Source organism: Macrobrachium nipponense, chromosome 17 (assembly GCF_015104395.2).
Source record: "Macrobrachium nipponense isolate FS-2020 chromosome 17, ASM1510439v2, whole genome shotgun sequence".
Classification (NCBI taxonomy): domain Eukaryota; kingdom Metazoa; phylum Arthropoda; class Malacostraca; order Decapoda; family Palaemonidae; genus Macrobrachium; species Macrobrachium nipponense.
This window is the reverse complement of record NC_087210.1, coordinates 64,289,871-64,316,984: the sequence shown is the minus strand read 5'-3', so window position 1 is coordinate 64,316,984 and position 27,114 is coordinate 64,289,871.

The window sequence follows — 27,114 nt, the reverse complement described above, 5'->3', positions numbered from 1 at the left end:
ATATATAAAAAGTAATTCGCTGAGACTTAAAAGTAATTTAAAATATTGAAAATGGTGGCTCCACACCACTATTCATTGTTTCACTTATCGTATGGTATTCGGTTTTAAAGAACGTTCCTCAGTGATCTTTAGTTTATAGTGATAACAATTAAGACTACCTACGAACAGCATGACTACTGCCGTATTTATGCTTAAACTGCTGAATCACGAATAAACCGGCAATGTCTTTTTAACATCAAAAGAAGATTCTTACACCTAACAAAGGCCTCATCATCAGCCAATCGAAAAACGTTTTGCACATTGCGTCATGTAAACGTACCTAAAACGAAATCTTTGGACGTCAAAAATGAATATCTTTTTGTCGAGGCCATTTTTCTCCAATATGTTTCATCCGTTTACGCATTCTGAGAACGACAATTTAGTTGATACAGTTTTAAAAGCAATCCCGGAACAATAAGCTATTGCATCAACGTAGTTATAATTGAGTTTACTTTGCTCTGAAGTATTTTAAGTTATCAATATTGTTTATTGTAACTCATAACCAACAAATGAAATTTCATGGCTTTTAAGTATCGTCCTGCAAGTAAAATGTATAAAGTATGAGTTCCAAAGCTCGTATGGAAAAGGTATTACAAGTTTCAATGTGATATATTGTAGAACAAAATATCGCGTTATAATTCACTTTACCATTTAGTTATATATATATATATATATATATAATATATATTTATAATATAGTATATATATATATATACCTATATATATAAATATATATACATATAGTAATAAGAGTTCATATCTATAATGTTATATTATTATTTATATATATTATATATATATATATATATATATATATTTATGTATATAATATAATATAACATATATATATATATATTATATTATTATATAATAAGTCTATATTATATATATTATGTAATCTAATAGTTTATATATATATCTATATATGTTGGTATTATATATATAATATATTATTTATTATAGTATATATACTATATATATATATAACATATGTATGTATATTATGTAATATATATATCTATATATATTATATAATATATAGTATATATATATCTGTTATGTTATGTATTGTATATATATTATATATATATATATATATAATCTATTAATAGTATAGGTATGTTATTATATATAATATAGTATATTTATATAAAGTACTATAATATATTATAAATTATATATATCTGTTATGTAATATATATAGTATATAATATTATCAGATAAGTATTACTGTTATGTATATATATATATATATATATAATAATGTATATACTATCTGTATATAATATATATATTAATATCTAATATAATTATATAGTATTATGTATATATTATATATATATATATAAATATATATATAATATATAGATATTATAATATATATATATAAGCGTCGAGGGGTTGATCAGGCAGTCTGCCGTAATACTGATATAGTGAATACTAGGTGGCCGGGAAAGATCGAGTGCTAGGTCGCAGGGCCTGCGCTCCAGGCTATACGCGGGGCTCTTTAGAGGAGTTAAGCGGATAGAGAGCGCAGGATCAATTATATATAGAGAGCCTCAGTTAAACAAAATAACTCGACGTCTAGGCTGACCAATCTGATGTTTATTTGAGGGGATATTTAGACTGTTAAATTTTCGTGCTCTATTGTTAATCAGCCTTTATTCTCCTTAAAGTGCTTGTTAACCTTTTTCTCAATTTTGATTTATATGCCGTATCTCTATCATATTCTTAAAAATCTCATCCGTTCTCCTATATTCTTGAACAGAATACTCCTCCATTCTTTTTGTAATTGTACCTTAGATGATCACTATTTTTCCTTCACCGAACTTTCCACTCCCGCATTCCATCACTCGCTTTCTATAACCCTACACTGGAATGGTACACTTTTTTCATATACTCCTTCACTTTTGTTTCTGTAACACTCGTCCATTTCTGTTCCTTCTTCTCCTTTTCCTTTTATTGTCTTCTCACTTCCTTCTTTTCAGGGTCACTTGTTTTAATTACCTTTACAATCGCGTTTTCAGCTTTTTCTTTCAAGCTTTACCTTTTATCTATCTCAACTACTCAAGCACTAATACATAAACTGAGAAAACTTTTATCCTCATCATTTTCTTCATCTCAATTGTATTTATGAAAATTTTTCTTTGGTAACCTTGTATTTCTGACACCAAAGCCTTTTCCTCAGCACATCTCCCTAAGACCATCTTCACAGCAGTGTAAGAAGACCCTTAAAAATATACTATTGAAGTATGGATAGAAATTTAGATATCAGTAGCTCCAGTTTCCTTCTTTAGAGAGAATAAAATGAAAGCAAAGTGAGGTAGAGGTAATATAACTTCCCGGCGGGCCGTCTTGCGGCACTTGTGACATCTTAGAGAAAATTCTTCCCATAAAGGGATTTTCTTCAAAGGGATGTGGCAAAGACCCCGCACATCTTGTCTGATGATAAGTCTATTGCTGTCTTATCATAGTGTGGTCACAAGTTCGATTCTGGGGCATTCCATTGAGGTGTGAGAGATGTGTATTTCTGGTGATAGAAGTTCACTCTCGACGTTGATCGGATGTCACGTAGAGCCGTTGGTCCCGTTGCTGAATAACCACTGGTTCCATGCAACGTAAAAACACCATACAAATTGGTATGTTGATCATCCACCTTCATCAAATAGCAAATTGCATCCCTCTAGCCTCAGTAGTTTTTATTTTATTTTTTTAAATTTCATTTAAGGTTAAATTTATCCATGAGCGTGCGTGTGGCATTGATATAGATGCCAACAACACATGTCACCACCGAGCCATGGCTGAAAAATTTCATGGGTCGTGGCAGGGAGTTTCATGGGCCGTGGTTTGAGAGTTTCATACAGAATTATATGATGTACAGAAAACTTGATTGCGCCAAAGAACATTCGGCGTACTTTTTACTTGTTTTTCATACATAAGAGAAATTATAACGGCGGTGCATTCGTTACCTTTTCTTTTGATTTGACCTGTTCATAACTCTTCTCTTGTATGATCTCGATAAGAATTCGACCGCTCCGCTCTCTCTCTCTTTCATATATATATATATATATATATATATATATATATATATATATATATATATATATATATATATATATATATATATATATATATATATATATATATATATATATATATATATATATATATATATATATATATATATATATATATATATATATATATATATATATATATATGATAATAATAAATATATATATATAATAATGATAATAATAATAATTGAACGTAACGTAAGAAATTCTTACAAATAATGCAAATAATACTTAAAATCTCTCTCTCTCTCTCTCTCTCTCTCTCTCTCTCTCTCTCTCTCTCTCTCTCTCTCTCTTATATAATGATAACAACGGATATACCTATGATAATCATAATAATGATAATTGAGCATAACACAAGAAAATCTTGCTAATGCAATATAATAATCAAAATTGATCTCTCTCTCTCCCCTCTCTCTCTCCCCCCCCCTCTCTCTCTCTCTCTCTCTCTCTCTCTCTCTCTCTCTCTCTCTCTCTCTCTCTCTCTGTTTAATAAAAGTTCTATATTTCATGAGAAAGTGTGACGATCAACGTAGTATCTTTTCACAAAAACGTTTAAACTTTCCTCTTGACAGACCTTTTAAGTGTTGAAAGATTAATTTGTTTCAATTTCAAATGCGAAAAGTTCAAAGATGGAAAAGGGATGAAAAAATTCTCTTCTAATAATAACTTCATAAACTGAAAATCCATCGGAGATTTTCAGTTAACTAGATTTTGGATCTACCTGAGAACAAAATGTTATTTTATGGCCTATTTTGTATATAATTTTTCACCTAAAGTTTTAGAACCCTACGTTTAGACCTTCTAACCCACTCACTTGAGTCAAGACAAATAAAAATGAAAAGAAACTTGTTTTTTTGAGAAGTTATGTAAATGAACATGATGGGTAAAGCAGTCTACCTCACTTTAACTATACTTATTAACTTTGTAATAGTTCAAACGTTTTCTTTGTCATATGTTAACCAATACAAGAATCTTTAACATTAGTAAAAGAGGAAAACATAAAAACATCAAGATTTCGTCTACCTAAACTTACACGCAAACACACACTGTAATAGATTGTTTAATGCCTGTGTCAGTCATTGCATAATCTATGTTAATCCTTCCAGAAACAACACCGTCAGAAAATATGACCCAATTTGCCTCTGGTTGCAAGATTCTACTTGAAATAGAATAACTAATTGACAGCGTTGACGAATGATATGTGATTCCGGAAGGACAGGTTAGGTGATACACGAATGTTTCTCTGCTTTTCACATTTTTCTTCGTACTTTACGTCATTATTATAACGTTTAACGATTTATATGCATGGTAAACTTCATATAAGATTATTCTGTGTTGAAATGGTGCCCTGGCCATCAGCTTCTAAACAGAACTACACATGCTATCTAACTATCGATTTGTTGGATACAATCTTGAACGAGTTGGTGTCAATAGAGATTAGAGTTTTTTAAATAGATTAAAATATAGGAGCGGTTATCATCATGCCTTTATATAATTATTCCCAATATAAACATCTAAATGTGAAAAAAACTTAGTTTGATATACATCAGAACATGATGGAATGCAGAAGAAGGAACCATCCATTAAAAAGACATTCATAGAGTTGATTTTTTAAAACGTAAATAATATTGCTAGTTACTATTAATAGTCTTAAACTACAGTTACCTGAGAGTAAAGTGAGATTCAGTATCTTCAAAATCCCTTTCACAAGAAAATTGTCATAGAAAGAGCAATATCTATTTTCCGTAAAGCAAAACTATATATACCAGAAATCTAATCTTGGCCATGGTTACAAAATGAAAAAATATCCGGCCAGGAAAATGCAACCCATGTAAAAAAAAAATGGTCATGCCTGCAATATCGCTGCAGCTGGTTATAAAAAAATGACAAGTGCAACTCGTGTGTGGAAATACCCGGGATATAAAAGTGTTGATTCTGGGGTTGTTGTCACTGCAGCAAGATCATCCAACGTATGGAAAAGATTTGAGCTTTTCCAACATTCTCCCTCGGGTGACATCGAGGACGACGACTCTCTCTCTCTCTCTCTCTCTCTCTCTCTTCTCTCTCTCTCTCTCTGTTTTGTATGTCTCCAGTTATTTCAAGTTTTAGATATTTCCTGGTGCTCTTATCATATTTTTATTTTATTCTCACTCTTTTCTTTAGTGAAGAAGTTCGTATTTCTTTGAAGCATCGCTATTTTGTCTTGATATGTAAATGAAAACACACACACACACTTATATATATATATATATATATATATATATATATATATATATATATATATATATATATATATATATATAGATATATAGCTAGCATTACTTCCCAAGTAAGCGGAAATAGCCGTCATTAAAGGGCGAGTAAGATGGCGTATAGGATGTTGGAGTGAGTAGTCAGCGAGATTTTATATATATATATATATATTATATATATATATATATATATATATATATATATATATATATATATATATATCTATATATATACGTATATATATATATATATATATATATATATATCTAATAAAAGGAGCCCATAAAAAACACCAAAATGAAGAGAAAAGTTTACAGAAAAGGTGGTATTTATACCAAGAGATTCGTCCACAAGTAAGCCAATTTAGGTCACCCCCGCTGATAATCTTCCTTTAATCTTCTTAAGCGTTGGTTGAATGAACACTGCGTCGACGATGTCCGATGTCCAATTCCCTTTTGAGATGTTCATTACCTGCTTCTCTTTTATTAAGGCCGATTCCATCATTTGACTCTTGTACCGGCAGTGGATGGCTATCATGAATCTGTTCCCCGCAGATTCATGATAGCCATCCACTCGCTAAAAAAGTTAGATGTTATAATAAGTAGATCCGACAAAGACGGCAAAATTGTAATAATGGACAAAGATTTCTACCTCGACAAAATCAACCAGCTCCTTAGCGACACAAATACTTACGAAAAACTGACGAAAAATCCCCTCCAGAACGTTCCCACAGAATTTTTTCGGAAAGTAAGATTAATTGGCCAAGACAAAAAGAGTATTGAACTATTAGAGAAATTTAAAGTAATTAATCCTAAATTACCATACTTTTATGGTCTTCCCAAAACTCACAAAGACAATCTTCCATTCAGACCCATCGTTTCATGCGCCGGAGCTTTCAATTACAAAATTTCTAAATGGTTAGCTGGCCTCCTTTCTCCTTTTTTAGCACTTTTTCTCCAGTCACATCAAACATTCGGAAGACTTTTGTCACAAATTCAGAGAAGCACATATACCACTTCACAACATAAAACTTTTAAGCCTTGACGTAGACTCCCTATTCACAAAAGTACCAGTACAGGACGTTCTTCAGTTTTTAAGGGAAAAATTATCCCCCTATTCAGATCATTTCCCTTTGGCACTTGACAAAATAATAAAGTTAGTTGAATTATGTGCATCTAATAACGTATTTTCATTCGGGGAATCATTCTACAAGCAAAAATTCGGGTGTAGTATGGGTAGTCCTTTAAGTCCTATTTTAGCCAATCTGTACATGGAATACTTTGAAACTACAGTAATAAATGCAATAAAACCCAAAAACATGCTGTGGATGAGATACGTGGATGACATACTAACATTTTGGATAATAAGTGGGGTAATTTTAATGAATTTATCTCAAAATTAAACGCATTAGTGCCCAGCATCAAATTTAAAGTTGAATGGGAAACAGACAACAAAATTCCTTTTCTTGATGTTTTAATAATCAGAGACACGACAGAATACAAATTTACCATATACAGAAAACCAACGTTCTCACTTTCATATATTCACTACTTTAGCTATCATGACAATACTATCAAGATAGGTCTAGCTAGCAACCTATTCTTAAGAGCCTTACGAATTTGTTCCCCAGATTTCCTGGAAAAAGAATTTGAACTAATTCGCAAGCAACTTTCATCTTTAAAGTATCCTGACCATATAATTGAGAAAGCAATTCAAAAAGCAAACGTAATTTTCTACCGACCCCCTAAAGACAAGACCAGAGACACACCCAACAATAAAATAAAAATTCCCCACCTGGAGACGATTAAGAGAGTAACTCACACCCTTGGGAAATCCAACCCTTTTGCATTTACCTACCCAAATACCTTAGCCAAATCCCTGATTAACGTCCAACAAAAGACATCGCCCAAAGACTCTGGGGTATATGAGATCCCATGCCAGGACTGTGACCAATCTTACATCGGATTTACAGGTAAATCACTTCCCCAGAGATTAATACAACACAAACGGTCAGTTAGGTATGGACAACAGAACTCGGCTATTTTCAATCATATAAATGAACATAACCATAGAATAAACTGGAATATGTCACGTGTAATTTATAGCAGCAACTGCCGGTACAAGAGTCAAATGATGGAATCGGCTTAATAAAAGAGAAGCAGATAATGAACATCTCAAAAGGGAATTGGACATCGGACATCGTCGACGCAGTGTTCATTCAACCAACGCTTAAGAAGATTAAAGGAAGATTATCAGCGGGGGTGACCTAAATTGGCTTACTTGTGGACGAATCTCTTGGTATAAATACCACCTTTTCTGTAAACTTTTCTCATTCATATACCTGAAGAGAGAGACAGCAGTCTCTGAAATATAGTACTTTTCTCTCTACATTTTGGTGTTTTTATGGGCTCCTGTTATTAGATGGAATTCTGTTGTTACAGAACACTTTTACCAGTCATATATATATATATATATATATATATATATATATATATATATATATATATATATATATATATATATATATATATATATATATATATATATATATATATATATATATATATATATATATATATATATATATATATATATATATATATATATATATATATATATATATATATATATATATATATATATATATATATATATATATATATATATATATATATATATATATATATATATATATATATATATATATATATATATATATATATATATATATATATATATATATATATATATATATATATATATATATATATATAAAATCTCGCTGACTACTCACTCCAACATCCTATACGCCATCTTACTCGCCCTTTAATGACGGCTATTTCCGCTTACTTGGGAAGTAATGCTAAGGTCACACATTCACGTATCAACGCACGCACGGCCACGCATGAGCGGAAATTGGTAGTTGGCAACAGCTCACGTCAGTAAACCGTAAATGTAACGTAAAACACACGTAAAATCGTAAACGTACGGCGACGTGACGTCCGGGTGCTAAGCTCCGCCCACTAGGGCGCCGTAGCCCGCTCCAGTTTTGAAATGTTCAAACAAGTCGTGGGTGGTCACGCCAAATGTCACCTGACGTAGCTCCAGGCATTGCACGTGGGACCCACGGTGACTGCTGTGGGTAAGCGCTAGGGTCACCTGCATTGTTCGCCGTCGTTGTTTTCTTTCCGCCGCGAAGCACGTGGGCCTCCTAATTGCGCTGCAGACTACGGCGAAACCGATTCACACATTTACAACCCTGTACGACATGGCAACGCTGTAGCGTGGTATAAAAGGTCAGGTCGGCGCCCTCGGGTCATCTGTTGGAAAATCAACTTGAAAATATGGCCACAGGATTATCCCAAGACCTGACGGTCTCCAGTTATTTCTTTCATTGACAATGGCGGATTTTGGAATATTCCTTTAGCACTGGCTCCTAATACGATTTCCACTTTCTCCTGACTTTTGACCGCTATCATCAATCAAACAATGAATTGGAATCTGTCAGAGGGATACAGGGTAATCCCAGGCTCTATTCCCAAGGTAGTATTCCAGCGTTCCGGTACACAAATCTCAACCAGAAATCAACAACCGGGTCATTTTCGTCAACAGGATTCCGGCATCTACCGCTTACGTCATCTGTCACACCTGCTCCAGTAAGAAATTAATTTATGATTAGCAACGCAGGAACAGTAGAGGAGTTGGGGCCTGGTGTTATTGGTAAGGTTTCCTTTAGGCTATGAATATTCCCGGGTTGGACGAGTACTTATATGGACCCATACAGTGCGAACCATTTGTGTGGGAGCAGGACTAATGGCTTCATAACCCAGGGGCTGTTTCTCTGTGTCTCAGGTGGCTGATCACGATTCAGAATATGGAGACAAGGTTTCAATAAAAGGCGAGTGGGAAATGGATAACGAATATAAAAATACTGGGGAAATTTCTGACGAAGACAATTGTTAGGATGTCTAGTAGTCCTTTTTGAGATAACCTTTACTGCTTAGGCCAAAAATAACAAAAGACTTCACTTGTAGACAGCAAACGTATAGTGTAATCTACTAGAATAATTTTCACACACACACACGAACACTTTCCCGGTAACACGGTATTCTCAGTATTATGGAAGTGTCGAAGATATTTATTTCTTCTGAATAGCAGTCTTACAATAATGGTGTAACAAATAATGTAAATATCTAAGAGGAATTCCTATATACATCTAAAAAATATTATCTTTAATAGGTAGAATTCCTATTTATTTTTAAGAATGTTTGATAAGTTATTAGATGTTATACTATATCGCTTAAATATAAATCGCCCATAGTCAACAGTTTTATAAGTCTAAGTGTATGTCTGAATGGTAAAATCGAAGCAAGACAATTCTAGTGCTAATCTTATATAAGAGCTCCCAAAGCGTTCATAAATCATAATTCCTAAAACTACGTATGGTATTCCTTGTCGACTGGTTACTTGGTTATTGCTATAAATATCATTCAGAAATGGGGTTAATATATAATCAGTGATGTGCTCATTTACAACCATTATTCTAATTGCGTCTATTGAAATGTTTTTGTTGTACAATTAGAAAGTATATATCTTGGTAAAACTCTCTCTCTCTCTCTCTCTCTCTCTCTCTCCATGATAATAAATCTCGATTTTGTGTGCATATAATTTTCAACTGTAATATTCAGCTGTGTTGTAGATGTCTTTCGCAGATTCAAACAGAATAAAAATAAAAAAAAATTAAAAACTGTAGTAATGTGCTCATACCCCTGGCAACAGCACAGCCCCACAACGGTGGGCGTGGTCTTGACGTGAAGTTCATCGACGTAAGTTCCAGGTAGACGTCCGACCTTGCTTTCTTTGCGCGTACATTTGCGGCGCAATTTACGTTTCTGGCTTTACGTCCGGTAGCCCGTGTCCTGTTTACCAGCTGTTCAAGGTCATTTCACCGCGATGATGCCCACGATCCACATACGTGGGCATACGCCGTCGTGATACGTGAATGTGTGACCCCAGCATAAGCCTATAAACTACTTTGTTGTTGGTGGTGGTGTTCTTGCTGTTGTTGTACTTATTAGGGAAAACCCGAAAAAGGTCTGAAAAACGTGTTTCGCTTTGAGTTAAAGATACAGGAATTCTAGGGATATTTATGATTTATTTATTAGAATGTAAATGTAATCAATGTGTAAGCTAAACACTACATAATAGTGCCACGAGTAAGTTGGAGGCCGGATCACGCCTTGTAAAAATTCATCTAACCGAGGAACTAAGCCTTAAAATGCATATATTTAGAGACCATTTTCTGCTCAGAAGGGCGTTTTCTTTAATTACCCTAAATATTTGCATAAACTCGTGTTACGCCCTGCATATACAAGAAAGAAAAAATGGCAAATCAAGAAAATATATATCATTATATAACATCAGTATGGGAGGTTAATTCCTGATAAAGTTTATTCTTCGCAAGCATATAAGTCATTAAACTTAGAGGGGGGGAGGGGGGCGGGGGAAGGATCACAGTACTATATTTCTTTATAGATTTATATACCAGAACTATGTGAATCAACAGCAAAAATCAAAATTAACCTTCATGACACTCAAGTCCAATTGCTGCATATTTTTTTAATTTATTTTCTGCAGATTTCATTGCTTTATGTTTACGTTGCCTTAGGCAATTCATAAAACATTTTAGATACATTTATTTCTATATACGACAGTTATTACCTACGTCGAGCGTGGTATTTGATTAATAAATTTCCTCGGACCATCAATGTGTAAGAATGTTTTTTCTCCTATTGGACTCGTATGCTCAAGTTTGCTATTATATTAATGAAGTGGTTCGTGTGGAGCAAGAAATATTGTGGGAAATATTGTCAGGTCTCAAGGTTGTGAGACCATTGGCTAGTTTTATTTTTATAGTTTTATTTAGCATATATTACACTATACGTTGAACTTTGTCTGTTTTAGTTTGCTGTAAAAGAAGACAACTGAGATGGCTTTGTTTGTCCATCCGCACTTTTTCTGTCCGCCCTCAGACCTTAAAAACTACTGTGACTAGAGGGCTGCAAATTGGTGTGTTGATCATCCACCCTCCAATCATCAAACATACGAAATTGAAGCCATCTAACCTCAATAGTTTTTTTTCTCACTGAAGGTTAGAATTAGCCATAGCATTCGTCTGGCAACGCCATAGGAGAGCCTTCCTGGGTCATGGCTCACACAGCATTATACGCTGTACAGAAAACTCGGTTTCACCGAGGAACTTCAGCGCATTCTTTCTTTTTATGTTAAATTCTGTTTTGTTTAATCTAGTTTTTCCTGTATTCAGCTGCATTTAAAAGTCCTTGCAATTAGGCTTTCAAGCTCTAACGTTTTTCTGCAACTGGAAGCCGTTTCTCTTCAGCCATTCCATTTGAGGTTAAGCTCTGGCCGTTAGGATGAACGGGTAAAACGAAGTCATTATTTGGGGGCAGCGGCGTAGAAGGCTAAAAGGAGCGGCAACGTAGACCTCTCTTCTTGAACATTTTTCGCGCCAATAATTGATACTAGAATAGAACTTGTCATGAAAATGGATTTTTAGTACGTTTTTAAATACTGTAATTGGTTCTTGACGTAATATATTTTGTTTAATCCCTGTTGTCTTTGAAATGATATTTCATGCTTATATCATAGCCAGTAATTTTTATCATTATCTATGATTTGCCTACATGAATGTAAATGGCCTGAACTAGAGGGCTGCAATTTTGTATGTTTGAGGATTAGAGGGTGGATGATCAACATACCAATCTGCAGCCCTATAACCTCAGTAGTTTTCAAGATCTGAGGGCGGACGGACAGGCAAAGCCGGCGCAATCGTTTTCTTTTACAGAAAACTAAAAAGGAATGAATATGAGAAAATATTAACTATCACTCAAAATGTATTAGAATTGAAAAAAAATCGCTATCCGGTTCTTTAATAATGCTTTGGCCTACTAATATTCCAGTTAACTGGAATATTAGTTTGTTTGTAGATGTAGACCGAAACAGCGAAGATTAAAAGATCGGAGTGAATCTAGGTTGATAGCAATGTGTACACCGGGTTATTACACTCTAGAATATGTGGAATTCCCGGGATAGTGGGGGAGGATTAGAGGAAGATGAGTAGATGGGGGTAGTTGGGAAAATGGTGAAAGTGACCAGGATGAGGTGGGTGTAAGTTCAATCTGCACCCCTTTGTCAGCTGCTGTTTATGTAAAAGCAGCTGTCAGCCCTCTCATCTTCACAATGATGTCCAACCATTTACGATAATTCACGAACCATTCGTGGTGGAACTTTTGGTGTAATTTACAAACAGGTATTTATAGCCAAGCATAAAATTAATCTCTTCTTCTACAGCCACGCGCAAGACTATACAAACGGGAAGATCATTGATTTATGAGAAGCTATCTGGCGTCACAAATGTCTACTTCCATCAGTAACACTATAATAAAAGGAGGACATGTTAACCCTCACAAATGCACGATCATTTCTTTCACGGCAAAGAATGGAATTCAAAGTCTTCAAAAAAGTAGCTTCCAAACAGATCTTCAGACGATTGTAATCTGGTGTTGACTAGAAAATACTACATCGACAAAGAAGCTTTCCAGGTAGACATTTGCAATCTGCCAGAAATTTCCATTATTGCAGGATTCCACTGTCAGCCGTTAACCAAATGACGCAGATGCTGTCATATTTACGCTATAATTCTCCTGCTTATTGAAGTAGAATTTTTCATTCATTTATCCGGTTAAAATATTTTGTTTTTAGCTGCGATAGGTTTTCATGGAAGGAAAACAGGTGTCTTTTGTAAAGTACTTGCACTATTTAGGACTTGAAATATTATAGGTATGATAATATTTACAAAGATTTTATCAAAAGCCGAGATAGTTAGATATTCTGTTAGTCATTAACTTGAATTACAATGAATCCACATTTTAACTTCTAGAATCCGGAATATCATTTGAGGCATTTTCTATTTACTTATTCTTCGACCAAAGATCTATGGAGTGGAATGTTATAAAGCAAACAACACCGCGTTGACCTAAGAAAGTCAATGGAAGGGAGGCCAATCGCGGTACTCTTCTTTTAACATCCACCCGCCTAGGGCGATATTGGATTAGGCGGTCATATTAGCTTCAACGTCTCTTTCGTTTATCGTTGTTTTGGAAAAGCGAAACGGAGAAATATAACTATCTGGGTGTTCCGGGATATGAGGTTGCGGATGAAGTTTTTCATATTATTCTATATATGGCTATAGTTAAGACAGATTTTATGAACAATCTGTTACGGCCTAATGGATAACGCGATAGCCAACACGATTCTGGCATCCTGTCACGGCTGACATTAAAAATTTGATATTCATATTTGCTAGATAAAAAAAAGAAAGAAAATGAAATGTATAATCAGAATTTTATGGGAAATACAAGGTAATTTATTTCTTGTATAATCTACAGCATTCTTTATGTAACGTTCCAAGTAATTATACTTGGATCAAGAATATTTAATTCAAAGTAATCTGAGCTGCAGACCTTATGTTTATTTTGTGCAGGAACAAATGGATCCCAGCCGCATTTGCTTTATACTCCTGGAATATATTCGATTATCATCATATTTGAATAAGATTTAAAACGAGTACCCTTCGGGAGTTTTGCTTTACTAGCCATCCACTACCATAATACAATATTAACAGTTTAAACAATATGTTACAACTTCTCAGGAACTTTACAAAGTTTTTCCTTTGTATGGACATATTACTTAGGAATTTAACAAAGTTTTTTCCAATGTAACGGAATATTCACTAGGAACTTTACAAAGTTTTTTTTCCTGTGCATGAAGATATTCTTTAGGAACTTTACAAAGTTTTTTTTCCTATGCATGAAGATATTCTTTAGGAACTTAAAGTTTTTCCCTGTGTATGAACATATTCCTTAGGAACTTTACAAAGTTTCTTCCTATTTATGGACACATTCCTTAGGAACTTCACTAAGTTTTTTCCTATTTATGGACATATTCCTCAGGAACTTTACAAAGTTTTTTCCTATGTATGGACATATTCCTTAGGAAGTTTAGAAAGTTTTTTCCTATGTTTGGAGATAATCCTTAGGAAGTTTACAAAGTTTTTTCCTATGTATGGACATATTCCTTAGGAATTTAACAAAGTTTTTTTCCTATGTATGGACATATTCCTTAGGAAGTTTACAAAGTTTTTCCTATGTATGGACATATTCCTTAGGAACTTAAACAAAGTTTTTTCCCATGTATGAACATATTCCTTAGGAAGTTTACAAAGTCGTTTCCTATGTATTGATATATTCCTTAGGAACTTCACAAAGTTTTTTCCCATGTATGGACATATTCCTTAGGAATTTAACAAAGTTGTTTCCTATGCATGGACATATTCCTTAGGAACTTTGCAAAGTTTTTTCCCCATGTATGGGCATATTCCTAGGAACTTTACAAATTTGTTTCCTATGTACCTGACATATTCCTTAGGAACTTATCAAAGTTGTTTCCTATGTATGGACATACTCCTTAGGATCTTTACAAAGTTTTTCCTATGTATGGACATATTCCTTAGGAACTTTACAAAGTTTTTTTTACTCATGAATATATCCTTAGGAATTTTACCATTTTTTTCCTATGCGTGGAAATATTCCTTACTGTAAAAAGGAGTAAAACTCAACTAAAATTTAAATTCATTTCCGAACGCCAGTTCTTTGCATATCGGTAGGCGTTTTCCTGCTTCAGTGGCAGTTCCAGTAACACATATGTTGGCTGTCATCGGTGAACATATAGGCTTTGGTGCATCATATCATCGGTATTAAACAGTACGTTGACAGTTATTTGATCGACTTGACTTTTCTTGGACAGACCTTTGCCGAAAGTATATTTTGCTTAAAGGAGTGTTAAGTTAAGACAATGACAATGAAAACTGGTTTTATGATTCCACTTTCAGGCAAGTGCATGATTTGTATCACCGATTTTTTTTACTGTGAACGGATATCATCTAAATATTTTCATATTATGACTATGAAGTGTCCATCAAGATAATTGTCTCCTGAATATTAATTCTAATCAGATATTTTCATGGATGTTTCCGAATGGTCATTTATAAAAATTAATTATTGTGAATAAACCTCCTTTTAAAGAAAGAGTGCTAGTGTATTTACAGGGGCACTTTGCAGGAACGTAAGTCATCAGAAACCAGGCAATAACATGATAAAATTTTGAGTTTTGCCGTTGAACAGAGCTGACAAAAGATAAGAAGTTAAAAGAATATAACGGAATGTGATTCGTCAAGACCCACCTAACCCCCCTCCCCCCCCCTCTCTCTCTCTCTCTCTCTCTCTCTCGTCTCTCCCCTCTCTCTCTCTCTCTCTTCCATATCGTTCCATTTTCTTCCCAGAATATTTCTTGTTTACCCCTTTTATTCAATCATCGTCATGAGTCGCTCGTCTTTTTACTTTTCTCCACATTCCTTAGATCACTCAGATCGCTTTCCCATTCACAAGATCTTAAGATATCCCCATCATTCTTCACTACACTCAACCCTTCAGCACATTAACTATAATGGTCAGGTCGTGGAAGGTTCATTGCTCCAGGATATTGACGCCAGGAGGGTCTCTCTTTGAGCAAATAGATAACCCTTCCCCTCACGCCTGACCGAATCGCTACCGAGGTTGTACCATTGGGAATGATTTCCTGCAGTTCTTGGTGCGATGCTGACCGGGTTCATGTTTCATGAAAACGACTAATTTTACATAGACTCTGTGAATTGTTTATAGGTCGCTGCTCCTATTTCCAGTTTTCTGTAAAAGAAAACTAATTGTCTCGTCTTTCTGTCCGTCTGACCTTTTTCTGTCCGCCCTCAGCTCTTAAAAACTGCTGAGCTAGATCTTGGACTGCAAATTTTTATGATGATCATCTACTCTCCAATCATCAAACATACGAAATTGCAGCCCTCTGGTCTCATTAAGTCTTTTTTTTCCCTTTATTTAAGGTTAAAGTTAGCAATTTTCCTGCGTCTGGCAACGCTATAGGACAGGCCACCATTGTGCCGCGGCTGAAAGCTTCATGGGTCAAGGCTCATACAGAAAACTCGATTGCGCCGAGCAAATTTCGGCTCATTTTTCACTTGGTTTAATAAAGATGGCGCATATCGTAAACCTACGTATCTTGATTAATTTTTTAGCTCAATCTGCTGCTCCCGTGTTTGAATGAAATTTGTAGAAATGATTCTGTTGCAATTATTCACAATAAATCACAATGATTATTCACCAATATGGTAAAATCTAATAAGACTACTGTTATTATCAGTTAATTTCTCCAAAATAAAAAAAAAACAATGAGAGAAGAAAAGTGAGGCTAAATTTTAACAAAATCCACATAAGTGTAATAAAAAAGAAAGAAAGAAAAAAAAAACGAAATACCAAAATATCGTTATTCTTGCCTAACCGCTCTCTCAAGCAAGTAGAAGGCCACTGTTTCGAGGCTATGCAGAGATTACAGCCCCAGGTTTCATTCCTCCAGCTAGCTGGTTTCAAACTGGTAGAAGGCAACCAGGTTTGGAACCTAAGACGACTGTGCCTCTCGTATTCCGGTCAAGCGAGTCACTTCTCTCTATCGAGATCTCTCTGTAAGAGAATAACCCTTAGCTCAAATTCTCTTTCCAATACGGTTAATGATTGTCTTTATTCCTCATCATATTTTTCAAAATGTTATATCCTGCCGTCCTTAATATCGCTTGTTTGAAAGATATCAATAGAAGCCTTAAGGTGTATAATAAAACACCGTATAAGTTTTGTTACACGTTATGAAAGAGCGACTGCGAGTCCTTTGGCAGAGGCAAGTTGAAGAGCTGCAGGGTGTCCGTCCGCGTTGATATCTTTGCGAAGACATTAAACTCTGAAAGTTAGCCGCTTTCCGGTGGGTCACTCTAGTGACTAGTCCATTCGCAGGGCCAGCTTCCGTTTTCGGCTCCTCCCGGGCCAAGAACACTATTCAGAAGGAGGAGGAGTATATGAGGAGGAGGAGGAGGACTGACAAGTGGGTGGAATAATACGAGGGTATTAAGAGGGAAAAGTAACCTATAGGTTTATTTAATTAGGATCATACGCCTTGGTTAACAATAACAAACTGCCATATCATTATTATCAATTTGAACTTTTTTCATGTGAACAGTTCCTGATATATTTTCCGCTTTTCTTTAATCATATCCTGAAAAATATATCCAAAACCTCGTCATAAAATATTCATCATTAAAATAATGAAATAAAAGTAAGAAATTGTAAACCCATACTGATAACACGAGATACAAGGCCGCTCTGAATTCATACGTAAAAATCGGACAATTGAAAAGTTCAAAAATATATTTCATTTACACAATATATTTGAGTTTTTCCTTTTTTGTTGTCGTTCATCGTTCCATCTTGAGAGTCGACAAAGGTTCATCATCCCACAAACGTATGCTTTCCAAAAAACGTTCCCTGTCCTCAAACACCCAAGCAGATTATGAAACTAACATCCGGATTCCTTCCATCCCAAATCAACTTATATACCATACCCGTTTACCATAGAACAAGGAATACTAATAATGAAGGATGTAAGCTTTAGAATTTTTATGTATAACTCAAGGGCTGCTGTCAGAAAGATAACCATTAAACAATATTTATTAAAAACTTATTCATTGCATATTTTATACTCTGATCCCCAGCTGATACATCGAATTCAAAGCCTTGAGGTAAATCAAAGCGGATATGTAATCTCACCACTAATGGACGTTAGATGGTTCTTGTCAGTTAGCTTGAATATGGATCTCATGGTTGAGCTTCTCTCTCTCTCTCTCTCTCTCTCTCTCTCTCTCTCTTCTCTCTCTCTCTCTTTACTTTTCCATTGAATAATGGTTACTGGCGTCTTCAATAAAGAATCTGGCAACGAATCGATGATTAGGTGACACAAAAATCATTGGAGTTATAATCAAAAGTATGCCTACACATACAGAAGCCCATTAATGGTATTCATCCACAAATTTAGTTATATACGTGGATGACATGATGAAGGGGAGATGCTGATGGCCTGTAACCCTCGGCGGTGGGGGAGGGGGGGCCTAGAACGAGAAATTGTCAGCTGTGCTCCTGTGGGCACCAGGACAGTAGGGAGACCCTGGGAAAGGAGGCTGGAGATGATTGGAGATTTGTGGAAGCTAAAGCACAGGAAAGGCATGAGCGAAGAATATCACAGTAATCAGTTCAGTTACACCATTTTAATTTAAAATCTTGGAAAGCTACTGAGGCGACATTAATTATCTTGAGATACCATTATAGCTCATTAAAAAAATAGTTTAATTCTCTAATTTTTGGTGAAAAAAGGTTTATTACGAATTTCAGAACACTTTTCTTCTCCAGATTTTCCCTGAAGGAGCCGAAACTAATAGACTGACATCGGCAACTGTTGTCAAAAGAAATTGAAAACATCGGCGCATGCGCAACTGCAAAATCTTGAAAAAAGTCTGACTTCGGAATATATTGAAAGAAAGAAAGGCAATATCCTCTTTCCGAGAAGTGCCACGTCTTCGATATTACTGGAGTTCTTGAAAAAATAAGCCTTTTGAAGAAGTGTGGCAATACTTTCGATATGAAAGCGTTAACTCTCAGTCTTTTGTCATTGTAATGGGTTCATCCGAAGAAATGGAGAAGCCTTGAGCATTTTCAGCATTTCTTCTGATGCGACAGATAGCTACAGGAGATGTTATCTAGTTTCTCTCTCTATTGCCAATTGGACAATGATTTTGACATTGTTCATGTAGTATAAAGGAATTTGTGCAAATATAGAGAAATTTTATGATATTCCTCTAAAATAAATGGCACTGACAATTTATAAATTTAGAGAAACAATGGCCAATTGTTCTCAGACACATGAATTGCATTACATTGAGAGTGGAAGGGGAGCGGAACGGACCTCTTCCCGCCTAAATTTCAAATTAGTAGTTGTCTGTTGATAGTTATATTTTGAACTCCTTACGCTCGTGCACGCTATTTCTTACTCTGTTTTTGCTAGTTATATCTTGCGATTAGTATTATGCTTTAATTGTTGATGCGACATCTCAGATTGTTGTTTCAGTTGAACCTGGCCAGCAACCCAAGCAAGTTGCTACTGAATCAGTAAACCGTCATCTGTGTGGTGTTAGATTACGAAATTTAGTGAGGGGTGGAGGAGGGGCCGAGTTGCTGAAAGCAAAACTTAAAAACTAAACCCTGTACGCCCCCCCACTTTCCCAAGGGAAAAAAACATTCCGACGTTTAAGGAATGTTCTGAAACGAGAATTAGAAGTAATTCTCGTAGAATTGAGAAGAGTGAAGGAAATCAAAGTTTTTGTTTATGAAGCTTTGGAACTTAAAAAAAAAAAAACTCCTGAACAATAGATACAAACGTCACATGGATCAGTTTGCCAAGAAATACGTTTAGTGGCATACAAACAATTGTCGAGATACGGCGTGCGGACGAGGTAGTCTCAACTGCTGTCTGTGAACGTGAAGTCTATTGTCGTTTTGGTTGGGACCCAGTCCCAGGGTGACCAGACGTCCCGTATTTGACGGGATTGTCCCATATTTATGATATGTGTCCCGTGTCCCGTATCGACCCTCCCCGGGACGCCTTTTGTCCCATATTTTCAATATTTGAAAAAAAAATACGATGTACAAGTGGAATTTTTCAAAATACGGGGTAAAGGCAGCCGCCCAAAACTGGCAACAGTGCAATCTTGGTATTTGATTTTTTAAACATAAGGCAGAATGTCCGAAAAAAAGTGAAGCGATTTTGTACTTTAAGACCAGTGGCAAAATGACAGTGATTTAAAGCAGTGGCTCGTCCCCCCAAACCAAAGTATATCGGGTCTGCTCACGAGGCGGAACTAAAACTTATTCCCGCCCCTTGTGAAACGTCATCACCATATCTTCATGTAACTATATTTACTATAACATTTTCATATAACTATTTTTGCGGTGGCGTTTTTTTTATATAAATTTTCCTCTTATTACATGTTGCCGTATACTACGTTAGAGTACGAAGAATGCTCTTTCAATTATATATGGCACATTACAATTACGATTACTTTGAAACCCACAAGCGCGCACAGAAAAAAATTATCTACGCACAGAAAAATGTGCAATTACTTCATCCGTCAACCTACATATATATTCACGTTTCGTAGCGTAACTGACTAAGGGTTGATGATAGAAAGAAACTGAAAAGTGGATTAGAACGCTGATAAAATTTACTATATAATGCATAAATAAAATTGATAGGTGTTCTCAGAAATTTTCGAGGAATTCTAGGTCAAAGACGGACCAAAATTTTAACATTTTATGTAAAAATTTACCACATTTTTCTTACATAATTTTTCATCTTATTACATTTTGCCATATACCATATAAATGTACAAAGAATGTTCTTTCAATTGGTATATGACACATTACAATTACAATTACTTTCAAACCCATAATCGCACACAGAAAAAATTATCTACGCACACAAAAATTCTAAAAATTAAAAGTTCGTAGGAGATCTGAAATCTAGCCCCCCCTTGTGAAACGTCATCAGTTACATCCAGCCAGTCTGACAAATACCTTTTTGTACTTTTTTCCGAAAAAAGTATAATAATCGTTTGAGGCATGCATAATTAATACCTTTATGTATACAGTTTGTGTTATATGTAAACTTATGTGTTCGGATGTATATTTATGTGATATGAAGTGCTAATGAAAAATTTGCTGGAAATGTGTTCCCTGTATCATTGTCTTCATGGTTAATTCCTTTGATACCTTATATGGTATACAATGTAATTCTTATACTTTTCATATTGTTTTCTTTTTTGGGGCCAAGTCGTGCAAATGCAATGCTATTTTTTACAATGCCTATATCCACATTTTCTTTGTATTTATTGCATAACAATTAATATTCATAATAAGATTTGGAAAATACAATTAATCTATTATTCTAACCTTTAGCATAAATAAAAAAAAATTTGCTTTTCAAAGTGAGGTGTGAACACAGTGACAGTACTAAATGCATTTCTTAAGAATTATTTATAATCTTGATAATATTACTACCTGAAAGAGAGAGAGAGAGAGAGAGAGAGAGAGAGAGAGAGAGAGAGAGAGAGAGAGTTGTCATGTTATAAAAAGTGGACTTACCTATATATCAGTATATAGGTAAGTAAATAAATAAGTAAAGAATAAACATATGAAGAATGCTGGAGTAGCTATGTGTGTTGAAACTGGTATATTTTATGTGAAATAAAACAAGGATTGGTGACTAAATGAGAGAATGGGTATTAAAAAACATCAAACCTGTGACCTCTTTACAGATTTTATCAAGATTTTATGAAAAACACCATGCGATATGGATTAAATGTATAAAAACTAAAAGTTCTTTAGGTAATTCAATGGAGAAACACAGGAAGTGTTACTCTTGTGACGTCACAGTATTAGCTCCGCCCCCACTGCCGAGTTGAGCAGACCCTTTATACTTTGAATGGGTATTAAATAACATCAAGCATGTGACCTCAAGATTTTATTTAAAAACACCATGTGATATGGATTAAATGTTTAAAAACTAAAGGTTCTTTAAGTAATTCAATGGAGAAGCACGGGAAGTATGACTCTTGTGACGTCACAGAATAGCTCCGCCCCCACTGCCAAGTTGAGCAGACCCTATATACTTTGACTCCAAGTTGAGCAGACCCTATATACTTTGACTCTGCCCCAAACAACAAGAAAAGCGTAGCATACTGCAAAATATGTTCGAAGAATTTTAGTATCACACACGGTGGACTGAGTGATGTGTGACAGCATGGATCAGTATAGCGACACAAATCAAATAAACAAGCAGCTTCAGCTGGAGCAGTGTTAGGAATAAGATAGTCTTTCCCAGGAAATATTCTACAGAGGCAGATACACACACACACACACACCACACACACACACACACATATATATATATATATATATATATATATATATATATATATATATATATATATATATATATATATATATATATATATATATATATATATTGTTACAAACTGTGAGAGGTCCGCTTCAGGTTCGATATTAAATAAACAAAAAAAATTCAACACCAACAGTTGAAACTGGGGATACAAATATAGAAAGAAACACTAACACAACAAAGGTTTATTTACAAGCTTGCTAACAAAGATAAATGCAGAATGGTGTCTCCTATTTACATAAAGAAAGGTAAAATCTTACACTGCATGAACTAGGGGAACAGTGAGGTAATGAAAGTACTTGCCGACCAGTTTTGCAACTCGAAGCGATGGCTTCACAAAAGGAGAACTAATTGTAGATGCCTTCTTGCCTCCATAATGTCTACTCTTGATACTTGAAGGGCAGGAACTTCTCTAAACCTCTTGCAGAACGTTTTTTCTCTGAAGTCTTGTTCTACGTCGAAATGCCTCGGTCATCCACTCCTGACAACAACTTGACCAGAATTCGACCAAACTCTTTCGTGTGACTTTTCCTCTCTGATCCTTTCATCCTTCTTCTCTTATCTCTCTCTGATGATCTCTGCTGCTGAACTCTCACTGATAATCTGATCTTTGGCTCTTACTGCTGATCTCTTATTCTGTGACTAACTGATGATGTGCCTTCTCCTACTTCGTTTGTCATATTTATACGGCATTCTGGGGGCGGGGCTACCAGCCAGCGTCACAGGCTCCCGAGACGACAGAAATGATTTAGAAGAATCTTGACGGAATATTACATCAGAAATCGCGGCGTTCCTCACGTCACGTCGGCGCCTGTCAAGTTCCACGACACTCCTGCCGATTCTAGAACCATCATGAGAACAGGCACCTCCAGCACACGCGCAAAAACCTCCGTGTTGCAGAACTTCTCCTTTAACTTTCTTTGCTATGAAGCAATTACCATGACAATATTCTACAGGTGCAGGAGAGGCATATATATATATATATATATATATATATATAGATATATATATATATATATATATATATATATATACCATACCTGCTAATTATTTCCTGTTATAGTTTAAATTTGGATCATTCATCGGCCTGGCACTGATTTTATTTGCTAAAGAGTACTTCATTTACGATAACAATATAATGGCCCTTAGCTCATATGGTCCTTATGCCATTGACACTTATTGAAATGATTCCCAACACTCCCGTACTGTTAGCGTTACATCATGATTATAGCAGACAATAATGACTCCGAAAAGGGCAATACTTCAATTAACCTCTGTTAATGGGGAATGGTAACATACTCGAGCAAAGAGCAGATGCTGTCTCGTGTACTTTAAGAAAACTAATGATGGTGAAGGCTCGTGTTAAATAATATAAAAATTATATCCGCTTATAATTCCTGACACTTCTTTAAAGTAAGCAAATTATTGTGATAAATAAATAATATCCAGAGGAGTATCATTGTTACATTTGTTTGCTGTTTAATTATGTAGTATTTGCACTCACCTACATCCTATTTACTTGTATTGTTGAAATTGAAAGAACATTAATGTAATAGGTAGTACATATTTACTGGCCGTTCAAGCAATACAGAATTGGACCCGCTTCCCGGAGACCCTTTTGAATGAGCACCTACTCCCTGTTTTATTACTTTGCAATCCATTACTGGCTGCAATTGCAAATAAACCCAGGAGGAATATTACGAGTTTATATAAAAGCCAATAGGATAGATCAGTTATTTCATATTTAGTAAATAAATAGCGGAAGAGTGGACGAGAAAGTGGGTTATTCTTGTGAAACTCGACAGTTAATATTACGATTGAATATACAAAGTGATGAGTGGCAAAATACGCTCTACACCTTGTAGAAATCTTATGCTGAATGTTCGTAATACAACGTGTTCAGGACAACGGAAATTGTGGACGACGAGCGCGATTTGACGGTGTCATCCCAAATTAAGCGAAATCAATTTCCAAACATGAGTATATATATGTGTGTGTGTGTGTATGTATCTATTTTCAATTCTGCCAGAAGCAAGTCAGCATGACAAGCTCCTTTTTCTAAAAACTTTCTCACCCGTCTCTTTTTTTTTTCTCTTTCTTTCTTTCTCTTGTCACCCCGCGAGTGCATTAAAATGACCAAGTATCCTACGGAGTACGGAGGTTACTGCACCGACAAGCATCCAGACGACAACTGAGGTCTGATCAGGAAACATTGTTTGCAAACAGTTTGGAAACTGTTTGCAAACATTGGTCGCAAACATTGGTCGCAAACGTTGTTTGCAAACAATGTTTCCTAGAGTGGACAGGTCTTAACGAATGAATCACACATGTTCCCCTCGCGTTATCAGTGGGCGCATTCTACTTTTGTATATATATATCTACATTTTTTCTGCGTTGAGATGGAAAAGCAATCAAATAGGACTATTTCAAATTTTATGCTTGCTTTGGAAGCATTATTAATTGAACTAGGATTTGATGACCACTTGGTTTTGGTCACATGCATCAGTGAACGAAACTTTTGAAAATGTTTCCTGTGTTATTTTTTAAAATTTGGCAACACGTGACACTTTTTTACAGTTTTGAAATTATGACAGATTTCACTCTTATGAAACATATTATAGCCTTATTGGATGCAATAATCGTGTGTTCGCATTGAAATAACACATCAATATGGAGCATGTTAGGTTGCCAGTTACTGAATTTCAACGAAATCCTATGCGGTCAAAAGTGAGGCTACAAATTTCAAAATTGATCGTACTTCTTTAGAAACACTCGTAGGTTGCCAGTTAGTATATTTTACTCCAATTATTGTCATCCTTTTTTATATGACCATACGTATCAGTGATTAACTGTAGAAGCACAGAAAGTATTTCCCCACTGAATGATCAATGTTAGTTCAATAATTGTTAATTTATTATTTTTTTTTTTAAATCTCCAGAGAAACGTCTGCGTCTCTCAATGTGTGACATCGAGTGTTCACCATTGAGTGGCAGCAGGAACCGAGTGCATTAGCATTGGCCTACTATGACTTGTAAATCAACTTTCTACTTTTAACGCTTTATATCGAAAGTTATCATGATTTCTTTTGATAAAGCACAATATTTTAGCATCTGATTAAATGAAATATAAATAAGACACAAGAATGTGTGAAAAAAAAAATCCAAGTTATATGCGCGTTTAGCAATGGCTACATGGTTAGGCCTATTTCAAGAATCAAGGAAATATATTTTCCAGCTTGTTATTTATTAAATTCATCGAATTCCTCAATTGTGCAAATATTTTCAGGGTCGCATCAAACAAGTATTTTCGTAGATTTCCACCTTTTTTTTTTCCCCCAGTGCATAAGTGAGACTATTCTTCTCTACACGATTCGGAGTGTGGATATATTTGGCGAGCATTATTTTAATTCGAGTATCTCCTGTTATGCTCTCTCTCTCTCTCTCAGGACCTTTTAATGTAGCCAGGAATAACCAGAGGCCTGTTTCAAGAATCGAGCAGTAGGCCTATTGGTCATGCTTGGGAGCTATATATATATATATATATATATATATATATATATATATATATATATATATATATATATATATATATATATATATATATATATATATAATCCCGCCAAAAACTCAGAAATTTCTGTTATACAATAATGCTTGACTGGATCGAACTGACTTCTGGTTGCCCGTGGAAATATGAATTTGTTTGATATCACTCCCTTATGATACACCCACTTACACAAATTCAGTCTTAAATTTTGCGGTTGGAGTATGATTAGAAGATTTGAGGTAAAAGGTTGAAGTGAAAAAGGTGGAATTAGGATATTGGGTAGAAGTTGAGGTAGAGGGGGGTGGGGTGTTTGGGGTCTGTCGTCTCCCTACTTTACCAGGTGGTGATTTTACGGGTGTCCTGTTTGCTTCGACCATCTCTCTTATCTTTTATATAGCGAGTCTGTTTCCCAGGTGCAAGGACATGTCCTGGTGTCGGTCCTAATGGTTCTATCTTTGCCTAAATAACAGACAGTGGCCCTGCATTGTAAGCATTGCTATACCTGGAACTAGACCTAGTCCCATGATGGTAGCAGCAGCAGTTAGAGCCTTTTACGAAGATGGTGTTTTATTTGTTTATATGGTGTTTTTACGTTGCATGGAACCAGTGGTTATTCAGCAACGGGACCAACGGCTTTACGTGACTTCCGAACCACGTCGAGAGTGAACTTCTATCACCAGAAATACACATCTCTCACTCCTCAATGGAATGACCGAGAATCGAACCCGCGACCACCGAGGTTCGAGAAGAAAACACCAAACCAACCACGCCACTGAGGCGCTTAAGATGGGGTTTTATGCTCGGTCCTATATAGAAGCTAAGATCAAAACTACCAACCACACCCAACTTCTCCGTTGAATCTAGGTGCATTCATGGTTGATTATGTTTAATGTTGTGGAGATTTTCCCTTTATACTCTATTAATATGTGCCTTGTTTTATGCATCTTCGCTAAAATAATTGATAAAAACACTAGGATATTAAATATTTGTTTCCACATTGCTCGAAATATACTTTGGTAATGTTGGTAATCCTGTGTTGAACGAAAATTTCAAATTGTTCCGTTTCTATAGTTTAAAGTAATTACTATACTTTGAAATAATTACTATTAAATTTTCTTATGATTGTTATAAATATCATAGATTTGATATTTGTGGATCATATGTTAGCTTATTT